The following is a 12,056-nucleotide window of genomic DNA, read 5'->3' as shown; positions in this document are numbered from 1 at the left end:
TTTCAAAGGTAGCACATTGAGTAATCTGTTTATGAAGGAAGCATTTTAAATTATTCAAGCTGATTATCTGAATTTTTAATGGAAGCAGCTCCTATTCATAATACAGGTGGCTTTTGTGTCCCTCTTTCTTTAGCAGTGTTATGGTGTGTTTGGCTCTCCTTACATCATCTGGGTGGTAGATCAGGTGTGGTGTAACGTAACACAGTGTTAGTCATCCGCAGAGGGAAGGAGAAAATGGACTGTAGTGGAGCTTTCTGGTTGTATCTTATTGAAACAGAAGTTCATAGGCACTAGTCATGAAGTTGGAATCGGTTATTTTTAAGGCCTCAACCATTTCTGAAGATTGTTCATCGACGTGACCCCTTTATACGGAAAGGGCTGATGCTTTCGTAGCCACTAGCAACTCATCCTGACACAGAATTTACAAAATAAATTCCAAGAGTCCCATAAGAAAGGGTTGGTTTCTTTTGGCTTTATTTTTGAAAGGAGTTCATTACGATTGTAAAGATTTCTCTTCATATTTATTATTACACTTAGACATTTACATTTTCCTAGTTACTGGTCCTTTCCAGGGCACCCACACGTGGAAACACTGGACGCCCTTCAGTGCCCTTGTAGGCACTGTGCTCTTTAGTGCTCGCACGAGCGGGCTGCCGCAGGAAGTGCCGACGCTCAGGGTTCCCTGCTTGTTCTGCCCCGCTGCTTGGTGGCAGCTGGGAGTCCCTAGACACATGGCTGCACCCTTCAGTTCCCTCTGTGTCCTTCCTGCTTTCTTTCCTAGCCTTGAATTTGAGTGTGGGTGTATCTGTGTACATGAGAGAGAATGAACGCAGGTGTACGAGCAGGTGCATGTGGGAGCTGGAGTGGGGTGAGCATGTGTCCTTCTGGGTCTGTGTGTTGGATGAATTACGAAAAGGCAGATGAGGTTCCTTTCTGTGCTTGGATCACAGGCAATTTTGTTAAGTGTCTTAAAAGCATCTTTCTCGGGGCGCCCGGGTGGCTTAGTTGGTTAAGCGTCCGACTTTCGCTCGGGTCATGATCTCGCGGTTCGTGGGTTCGAGCCCCGCGTCGGGCTCTGTGCTGACTGCCAGCTCAGAGCCTGGAGCCTGTTTCGGTCTGTGACTCCCTCTCTCTCTGACCCTCCCCTGCTCACGCTGTCTCTCTCTCTCTCTCCTAGAAATAAATAAAACATTTAAAAAAAATAAATAAATAAAAGCATTTTTCTCATATTATAAAAGTAACTCATGCTAATTAAAAATTTTGAAAATGAAGAGCGATATAAAATATAAAACAAAAAAAGTGACCAGTATTCCCCTTTTTCTGAGAAAAACATCACTAGCATTTTAGTGTATCTCCCTCTAGACTTTTTTGTACACACAAACACACATACACAGAGTTTTGTACACAATTGATATCCTAGTGGGTAAAAGCCAAGTTACTTTTATAGATGTTCATTGTTTTAAAAAATGAGACTAAGTCATATCAGTAAGCAAAATAAGAAAAATGAAAATCACCTATAATCTCACGACCCAGAGTAACTACTTAAGAATTTAAAATGTAAATTAGGGGCGCCTGGGTGGCTCAGTCAGTTAAGTGTCAGAGCTCAGCTCAGCTCATGATCTCACCATTCATGGGTTCCAGCCTGACTCTGTGTCGGCAGCTCAGAGCCTGGAGCTGCTTGGGATTCTGTGTCTCCCTCTCTCTCTGCCCCTCCCCCACTTGTACTCTGCCTCTCAGTCTCTGAAAGATAAATAATTGTAAAAAAAATTTTTTAAGTAAATTAAAATATATGTAATAAATGCTTCATTGTACAGAAATGGTGTAATTCCCATGTCTGTTGTTTTGAACCCACTTTTTGACCTTTTTTTGAAATTAAAGATCTCTGACACCAGTTTACTTGTTTCCAGAAAGATTCAGGATTGTTAGGGGTCATTCTAGCGCAGGAACTGACATATAGGAAGGATTGAATCCCATGTAGACCACACAGACAAGGTTGCAAAGTGCACCAAGCTCATGAATTGCTTCCCTTCCAAATACTTATTTTGGTTTCAATTCCAGAAACAGGGTCCAAACATTAGTTAAAATGGAAATGTCAGACACAAGGGTTAGGCATCCACTGAGGACTATTATGTGGCCCTTAACAGTGATTATTATGAAGTCTCCAAGGTAATTTAGAGTGGTGCTTCTGATAGAATGAATTGTACACCATGATTATAACTGAAAATTGTCCACATGGAAAAGTCTTAAGGAAATATTAAAAATTAGTTGTAATGTGTATGTGTGTGTATTGGGGAGGTGTGTTTGTAAGAGGGGGTGAGTGGTAGGAATGGGGTTGGTTTCATTTGAGGTATGGGCCACATTATCTGTAATGGTACTGATTTTCCTTGGAAAGAAGTGTCTGTACATGTATCACAAATTTCAAACCATAGGAAAAGAAATCTAGTAAAAGTTTCATTATAATCTTTAGTAATAAAAAATATTACACCCTAAAGATAAATACTAACGTCTCTTGCTTTGACTCAGTTAAGGTTTTAGATCAAAATACAAAACACATCTAAAGAAACTCAGATTTTTCTAAGTAACTTATAGAATATTCAGATGCTTATTGAAGATAGACTGTTAACTTGTGTTGATATTTGGAAAAATACATATTAAAAATGTCTGTAATTCTTGGGGCGCCTGGGTGACTCAGTCGGTTAAGCGTCCGACTTTGGCGCAGGTCATGATCTCACGGTTCATGGGTTCAAGCCCTGTGTCGGGCTCTGTGCTGACAGCTCAGAGCCTGGAGCCTCTTTCAGATTCTGTATCTCCCTCTCTCTCTCTGACCCTCCCCTGCTCATGCTGTCTCTCTCTCAGAAATAAATAAAACATTAAAAAAATTTTTTTTAAATGCCTGTAGTTCTTTAAAAAATTTTTTCTAATGTTTTATTTATTTCTGAAGAGAGAGAGCCTCTATTACTAGGTGGGTACGGTGCTTTCATCAGTGTCTAATATAAATAATTTTGAGAACTTCCTGGTGAAAAGAATGACACTTGTAGTTTTTGAAAGTTCTTGAGAGTGGTAGAGATGATTCAGTATCATAGAGAGGAAAAGAAATTTCTTTAGTAGGTACAGTTTTATTTTTCTGTCGAAATATTTAATGCTTGTTTTAGGCATTACTCTGGTTATGATCTAGCTAATTTTCTAAAGACCCATGCCTTTAAAAGGATTTAAGAATATACAGCTCCTGAAATTCTAGTTTGTTAAATGATCTATTTTACTTTTTCTTTTGTTGAATAATTTTAAAAAAAGTTTACAGAAGTTTTAGAGCCTTCTGTGCTGAAAGCTAAGTTGTCCTGCTGTTGTCAAAAGTGAGTTTGCTTGTTGAGACCCCTGTTTTGAGCTGGAGTTCCACCGTATTGGGAATATCTCACTGTTGCTAGTGTCAGAGGCTTTAATGATTCGTTGTTTCTGTTCCTTTCACGTAATTTGTTCTCACGTCTCTTTAAGCAAGTTTAACCAGCTCAGGTTATGAATTACGTGTGGTATCAGCTGGCTAAATCTATTTATAGGTAGGTGGTTTATATGTTCAGACAGGAGGAATTGTTCAGTGCTGTAAGGACCGTTTTTGCCCTAAATCATTGGGTCAGTAACAAAGCAATGTGTTTAGCATTTTACTTTTATGAGCAATTTAGGGGCATTTTATAAACCTTTTGTTTTGATTAAGCTGCCCGCCAGTGAACTGATTGTGTGTGTATGTGTGCGCGTGTGTGTGTGCGCGCACGCGTGTGCATTTATACTTAAATACATACGTACATAGGTATACACATATTTCAAGACTTTATTTTTGGGGTTCCTGGGTGGCTCGGTTAAGCGTCCGACTTTGGCTCAGGTCATGCCCTCGCTGTTTGTGGGTTCAAGCCCGCATCGGGGCTCTGTGCTGACAGCACGGAGCCTGCTTTGGATTCTGTGTCTCCCTCTCTCTCTGTCTCTCCTTCACTCATGCTCTGTTCCTCAAAAATAAATAAATGTTAAAAACATTTTTTTTTAATAGCTTTTATTTTTAAGTAATCTCTGCACCCATTGTGGGGCTCAAACTTACCAACCCTGAGATCACGAGTCGTGTGCTCTACTGACTGACCCAGTCTGGCGCTCTTGACTAATCATATTTTTAAAAGTTAATGTTTTATTTATTTGTGTGTGTGTGTGAGAGAGAGAGAGAGACAGTGTGAGCAGGGGAGGGTCAGAGAGAGAAGGAGATACAGAATCCGAAGCAGGCTCCAGGCTCTGAGCTAGTTGTCAGCACAGAGCTGGATGTGGGGCTCGAACCCACAAGCTGTGGGATGAGGAAGATAAATGCAGATTAAAATCATTTTAGATAGCATTTCTCACTCATCATGTTGGCAAAAATGTAAAAGCTTGAACACATTGTGTTGGTGAGGCTGTTGGGAAATAGGTGTGCTCTCATATTGCTTGTGAGGGTGCAGGGTGGTGCAGTCTTTATCAAGGGGAATTTGCAGTAGATGCACTTGACCCTTTGACTTAACAGTCCCACTTACAGTAATTTACCTGAGGATGTACCTCCACAGATAGAAATATCAGATGCACAGGGTATTCATTGCAGCATTACCTGTGAATAAAATATAGAAACAACCTAAATGTCTGTCTGGGAAGAGTGAACTGAAGTGTGTTCACGTAACAGCTGTGCAGCTGCGGAGAGGAAGGGGAAAATTACTCCAGACTGGTAGGGAGTGATGTCCAGGATGCAGTAAGTGGGAAGAAAGTACAAAGTAGGGGCGCCTGGGGGCTCAGTCGGTTAAGCGTCTGACTTTGGCTCAGGTCGTGATCTCACGGTCTGTGGGTTCGATCCCCGCGTCGGGCTCTGTGCTGACAGCTAGCTCAGAGCCTGGAGCCTGTTTCAGATTCTGTGTCTTCCTCTCTCTCTGACCCTCCCCTGCTCATGCTGTCTCTCTCTCTCTCTCTCAGAAATAAATAAAACATTAAAAAAAATTAAAAAGAAAGGACAAAGTAGAGTGCATCATTTGTGATGAGAAAGAATGGTTATCGTGTGATTCCCCTGCTAGGTGCCTCCTAGGAGTCGGGCCACGCAGCTGGAAGGAGAATGGAGGCTGGGGGAGGGCTGGAGGGCAGTTAGTGTTTAATGTTTGAGTTTGAGTTGGGGAAGTTGGAAAAGTCCCAGAGATGGATAATGGTGATGGTTGTATAGCAATGTAAGTGTACTTACTATTATAGAACAGTGTGCTTAAAAATGGTTAATTTACCACGACAGGGGTGCCTGCATGGCTCAGTTGGTTAGGCATCCAACTCTTGGTTTCGGCTCAGGTCATGAACTCCCGGTTTATGGGGTTGAGCCTCGTGTCAGCCTCTACGCTGGCAGCACAGAGCCTGTTTGGGGTTCTGTCTCCTTCTCTCTCTGCCTCTCCCCTGCTTGCTCTCTGTATCTTTTTGAAAATAAATAAAAATAAACTTTAAAAAAAGGTTAATTTACAATAGCTTTTTTTTTTTTAAAGGAAAAATAAGATGAGGGATCTGAGATGTAAAACCCTAAATGAATGACTTTAGCTCAGAGGAAAGGGGATTGACAAACAGAATAAGAAACTAAACCTCAGGGTGTCTGGCTGGCTCAGTCAGAAGAGTGTGTGACTCTTGATCTTGGGATCATGAGTTTGAGTCTCACAATGGGTGTAGAGATTACAAAAAACAAATAAGCTTTAAGAAAGAAAGCAAGAAGGGCGCCTGGGTGGCTCAGTTGGTTAAGTAGGGTTTTTTTTTTAATAGTTTATTTTACTTTTTTATTTTTTAAAATAGTTTATTGTCAAGTTGGTTTCCATATAACTCCCAGTGTTCATCCCAAGTGCCCTCCTCCATGCCCATCAGCCCCCTTCTTCTCCCCCCACCCCCATCAGTCCTCAGTTTGTTCTTAGCATTCAAGAGTCTCTCATGGTTTGCCTGCCTCCCTCCCNGAGAGTGCTGCTATGAACATTGGGGTCCATGTGCCCCTGTGCATCAGCACTCCTGTATCCCTTGGGTAAATTCCTAGCAGTGCTATTGCTGGGTCATAGGGGAGTTCTGTTGTTAATTTTTTGAGGAACCTCCACACTGTTTTCCAGAGGGGCTGCACCAGTTTACATTCCCACCAAGAGTGTAGGAAAGTGCTTGTTTCTCCACATCCTCACCAGCATCTAGAGTCCTCTGATTTGCTCATTTTAGGTTAAGTAGGTTTTTTGTATTCACAGGCTTCAGGACAGGGCTAGGCCAGCAGGATAGGACAATAAAGAGGTTAGGGGTGTGGGGGAGGAGAAGGTGTTGGAAAGAAAGAATGCAAAATTAGAAGAAGAAGTAAAATGTATATATTTGTTTCTTTTTGCAAAAAGAAATCTAGGAAGGACAGAGAAGGAAGCAATTTAAAAAACTTAAGTGGGTAGGGGCAGGGTGTAAGGTACATATGGGTGGGAGTAAAACTTGTTTGAGTCTGCCTTTTTATCTGACTTTTGAGCCATCCATATATTCTATATATTAAAAAACAAATTAAGACTGATAGAAACCACATTTTTAAAAAAAAATTTAATGTTTTATTTATTTTTGAGAGAGAGTGAGAGAGAGACAGCATAACAGGGGAGGGTCAGAGAGAGAGGGAGACACAGAATCCGAAGCAGCTCTAGGCTCTGAGCTGTCAGCACAGAGCACGACGCGGGGCTCGAACCCACAAACCGTGAGATCATGAACTGAGCCGAAGTCGGAGGCTTAACCGACTGAGCCACCCAGGTGCTCCTGATAGAAACCAAATTGAATACAGATTGAAACATGAACTTGGAAGTATGTTGAATTACTAATATAACCACATAGGAAAGATTAATTCACAGGTCGTGAACACAGTACTTGGTATTCCTTTGGTGGGTTGTATTTAAAAGCAAACAAGAACTACAAATAAACTTACTGCAAAGTAGGTTCAAAGTATGTTGATAGATCAGCATAGTAATTCTGAAATCACTTCTGGTGTATGTCAGAGCAAATGGGTATACTGCTGCTGGGAGCCAGGGCACTCTGAGAGAAAGGGGATAAAAATATGGTATGGAGGTGCGCCTGGGTGGCTCACTTGATTGACTCTTGATTTCTCTCTCTGCCATCTCCCCTGCTCATATTCTTTCTCTCCCTCTCTCTAAAGTAAAATTAAAAAATATGGTATGGAAAAGGTGAGGGAGAGTCCTTGTGTCTTGAGATTTAAATTGAGATATCAGTATGAATAGTAATGTAAAAAACAATTCTTAGCTCTGTCTTCTGAAAGGGTCTTGGAGCAGTGAGTAGCACCTCGCCCCCCAGGTACCGGTTACAAACACCCTTTCCCACTAAACAACCAGGGATTCTCAGAGAAGTGACTTACTTCAGGCTTGGGCAGGCAGAATTCAGTGTGGATTATCTTGTACCCAAAAGCAAGGAAGTGTTCAAACATTGATGGGGATGTGTCAAAAATGGAGCAGCTTGAATGGGTTCCCAGTGGGCAAATCTGGGACGTTGGGATTGTCAGAATAGAGTAATAATAACGGATAGAGTAATGTAACGGACACATTGAATTTAACGTTAAGTCTGTGGCGGACAGTGAGTAAAACCCAGTCCTAGTGACAATCTAAAGGAGCATGCCTTACAAGTGCTCTTTAAAGGAGAAAGTGACAAAAATAAAAAAAAAAATAAAGGAGAAAGTGACAGATTTAGAGAATCAATGTTGTTGTTGAGTTGGGGGAACCAGTGTTTTGTGATGACCAAGGTAATTATTGACTCAAATGAGGATCATCACTGTTATCAAAAAACATGCTGTGAACGCTTGAGGGGGAGAGGGGGCAGGGTGCCCACGCAGTCTGAAGTGTCATTCCATAGGTGATGATTCCACTCGTAAAAAGAAGACTCCTTACATTGAAGAAATCTGTCAGACCCCACGGTGATTAGGTGATCAAATTCTGACTTCCCAGTAATGGAGATTATGGGCCCCTCGATGGGATTCAGTGGCGGGGGTTGGGGAGTCAACATTCTTTTTGTTTTTTTTAAACATTTATTCATTTTTGAGAGAGAGAGTGTGAGTGGGGGAGGGACAGAGAGAGAGGGAAACACAAACCCAAAGCAGGTTCCAGGGTCCATGTGTCAGCACAGAGCTGGACGCAGGGCTCGAACCCACTAGATGTGAGATCATGACCTGAGCCGAAGTAGGACGCTTAAGCGACTGAGCCACCCTGACGCCCCCGGCATTCTTGCCAAAAATGCTTAACCTGAGTCAAGTCATGAGGAATAACCAGACAAGCCAGCATGTAGGGTGTTTTACAGTCTCCTGGACACTTGAAAATATCAGTCTCCTAAGAAGGCGAGGGGCCATCTAGATTGAGGAGGTGAAAGAATTGTGACAACTCAAGACTGATTCTTGTTTAGAAACTGGTTTTTAAAAGGAAACAAAGCAAGCGTGAAGGCCATTATTGGGATGACTGGAAAATTTTGAATACAGATGAACTTGCTGTCAGTGGCGTCACAATGGTCTTACGTAGAAGGACGGCCCTTGTTCCTAGAAAGTACACGCTGAAAGGCTTAGGAATGCGTCGTGGTGTCCACACCATAATGTAATTTTTAAGGACTTTATGATTTTATCTTATTATTTGTTTTAAATTTTTAATGTTTTATTTATTTTTGAGAGAGAGACTGAGTATGAGCAGGAGAGGGACAGAGAGAGAGGGAGACACAGAATCTGAAGCAGGCCCAGCCTCTGAGCTGTTAGCATACTGACAGGACGCTTAATTTTTTTTTTTTTAAGTTTTTTAGTGCTTTCTTTATTTTGGAGAGAGAGAGAGAGAGACGGCGTGAGCAGGGGAGGGTCAGAGAGAGAGGGAGATACAGAATCCGAAACAGGCTCCAGGCTCTGAGCTGTCAGCACAGAGCCCAACATGGGGCCTGAATCCATGAACCGCGAGATCATGACCTGAGCCCAAGTCAGACGCTTAACCGACTGAGCCACCCAGGCGCCCCTTATGATTTTATTTTTAAGTAATCTCTATGCCCAGCATGGGGCTTGAACTCAAGACCCGGAGAGCAAGAGTCGCATGCCCCACTGACTGAGCCAGCCAAGTGCCTCTCTGCAGCTTTTTTTTAATAGTTCCACAAAAAAAGTGCAGGTTTGTAGAAAGAGATAAAAGGGAATGTGGGAGGACATTAATAATTGGACACAGAGGAGGGATATACGGATGTTCTCTGTAGTATTCTTTGAACTTTACAGTGGGTTCAACATATTTTAAAATAAAAAGGGAAAATACACTATGGGAAGTTCATTGAGCATAACCTGTACTTCGTTAGATAACCTGTACTGTATGTTATATGGCGTGGCTTTTATCAATCTTAAAAAGAACCAGTAAAACCCCAGAACTCTTTGTTTTCAAACAGGTTTTAAAAGAAATGTTACGCATGGACACAGGTTTTACTTGTTATTAGCTTTACACCCAAGGTGGCATTTATTGACTGATAGTCACACAAGGGATGAAACGACCCTTCCCTTTGACACAGGAGTTGAAATGGGAAATTAAGAATAGCTATCCGATGAAACCTTATTCTTACCAAAGTATGGTGTTCCCTCAAGGGATGTAAATATCTTGTCCAATGTACAGATTCCTTCAAAAGGAAATTTAGAAAGAGCTGTCGTTTCCCTTCCCTGTTGACAGTATTCAAATGGATAAATCCATGTTTGAATAAATAAGTGAAAGGTCTCAGAAATACTTAGGGTGCCTAAAAATTAATTTCCTGTTGCAGGGCAACTTTGTTTTTCTGCTTTCCATTTTGTCTTGGTCTGAAAGCAGTCAGTTAGATACTGCTGTAGAGAATTAGGTGTCTGTGTGGCGTGTTGCACGTAGGAGTCCCGAGGCCATTTTGTGGTGGCTTTAGGTATCAACAAAGTGCAGTAAAACTGGATTTGTGGTTTGGGTTGTGCTTATGCCACAAATAGGCCTGTTGTCACTGCTGTGTGGTTAACTGTGTACTGTGACCTTTTAGTGATGGTCAGTCCTTGCTGGGCTTGTTGAAGCCCTGGACTGCTGGTTCATAAACTCTTTGTCTTAGACACTGCACATTGTTAAATGTTATTGAGGGCCAAAGGGCTTTTATGTTAGTTATATCCAGTGACCTTGACTGTATTATAAAGATAAAAAATCTGAAATATGTTTTTATTAGCCCATTAAAAAATAATCCATTACAGTGGCAGCTGAGTGGTTCAGTCAATTAAGCGTCCTACTTTGGCTCAGTTCATGATCTCACAGTTTGTGGGTTTGAGCCCCATGTCAGGCCTCTATGCTGACAGTGTGGGGTTTGGAGCCTACTTCAGATACTGTGCCTCCCTCTCTCTCTGCCCCTCCCCTGCTCGTGCTCTCTCTCTCTCTCAGAATGAATAAACACTGAAAAATTTTTAAAAATATGGGGCGCCTGGGCAGCTCAGTTGGTTGAGCGTCTGACTTCAGCTCAGGTCATGATCTTGTAGTCTGTGGATGTGAGCCCCACATCGGGCTCTGTGCTGACAGCTTGGAGCCTGGAGCTTGCTTTGGATTCTGTGTCTCCCTCTCTCTCTGCCCCTCCCCCACTCATGCTCTGTCTCTCTCTGACTCAAAAATAAATAAAAACATTAAAAAAATCCATTACATGTTATTAATATGTTGTTTTTGAGAGAGCACACAGGGAAGGGGGAGAGGGAGTGGGAGAGAATCTTAAGCAGGCTTCATGCTCAGTGCAGAGCTCCATGTGGGGCTTGATCTCACTACTGTGAGATCATGACTTGAGCCAAAGTTAAGACTTGGACACTTAACCAACCGAGCCACCCAGGTACCCCAACATCAATGACTTTTTCTAGTTTAAAAAAAATCCTTAGGGGCGCCTGGGTGGCTTAGTCGGTTAAGCACCCGACTTTCGCTTAGGTCATGATCTCGCGGTTCGTGGGTTCGAGCCCCGCGTCGGGCTCTGTGCTGACTGCCAGCTCAGAGCCTGGAGCCTGTTTCAGTCTGTGGCTCCCTCTCTCTCTGACCCTCCCCTGCTCACGCTGTCTCTCTCTCTCTCTCTCTCTCTCCTAGAAATAAATAAAACATTAAAAAAAGTACTTAAAAAAATTTTTTTAAACACATTTATTTTTGAGAGAGAGAGAGAGTGCGCGTGTGAGCAGGGGAGGAGCAGAGAGAGGGAGACACAGAATGTGAAGTAGGCTCCAGGCTATGAGCCGTCAGCACAGAGCCTGACGCCAGAGAGAGAGGTGCCCCTGTCAATGACATTTTTAATGAAAAATACTACTTTCTAAAATAGTGAGAAGAGTGGCATTGTTTTACATTTTCACAAGTCTCTTAAATGTCTGGCTTACTTGAAGAGAACTAGATTCCTCCGGCTGCTTCTGTGAGCGGTCTGTGCGTCCCGGGGCCTGCAGAGCACCCTGCTCTACACTCATGAGCGTGAGAGAGAAGAAAGCAGAGAGGGTCTTGGAAGGTCCTGAGCCTCGCCTGATCTTGCAGAGCACCCAGGACTCACTGTTTGGGAACAGGTGCCTTCACCGCGGAAGTGACGGAGCTGTTGCCTGGTCCCTCGTGCTTGCACACGTCAGGGTCACCCGGAGGCCCCGTGACAGCTGCTGGGCAGGGTGTCTGGTGTGCCTTGTCTAAGAAATGTCTTTTGTTTTTTTTCTAAGGATGGGCTCGCCCAATTTTCTTAAGTTTGAAAAAACTGCCTGTTTACTAGAGGGAGAGAACCAGTGGGGGAGGGCCAGAGAGAGACAGGGAGACACAGAATCGGAAACAAGCTCTGGCTCTGAGCTGTCAGTGCAGCGCCCCATGCAGGGCTTGACCTCAGCACGGGAGGGCGTGACCTGAGCCCAGGTGGGTTGCTTAGGGGACAGAGCGCCCAGGCGCCCGAAGCGCGGTTTCTGACCGGTTCGCGCCGCCGCCGCCGCTCCCTGTCCCGGGGTCACGGCTAGAGAGCCGCCGTTCCTGAGACTTCCGAAAATGTTTGCATCTCTCTCTTTATTTTACTTTTTTATTTTGATTTTTTCCCGTTGGTGTTGT

At 43.1% G+C, this 12,056-nt stretch overlaps 1 protein-coding gene and 1 pseudogene across 1 annotated transcript in view; one reads left to right on the top strand and one right to left on the bottom strand.

Moving 5' to 3' along the window:
- The window catches only part of RAB11FIP3 (RAB11 family interacting protein 3), a 99,915-nt gene that overhangs the window by 15,761 nt on the left and 72,098 nt on the right, over positions 1-12,056 (top strand). The gene's annotated exons all lie outside the window — the stretch shown is intronic.
- The window catches only part of LOC144230408 (large ribosomal subunit protein uL29 pseudogene), a 7,296-nt pseudogene continuing 299 nt past the window's right edge, over positions 5,060-12,056 (bottom strand).

Source organism: Crocuta crocuta, unplaced genomic scaffold (genome assembly GCF_008692635.1).
Source record: "Crocuta crocuta isolate KB4526 unplaced genomic scaffold, BGI_CrCroc_1.0 scaffold234, whole genome shotgun sequence".
NCBI lineage: Eukaryota > Metazoa > Chordata > Mammalia > Carnivora > Hyaenidae > Crocuta > Crocuta crocuta.
This window is presented reverse-complemented; position numbering and strand designations above follow the sequence as displayed.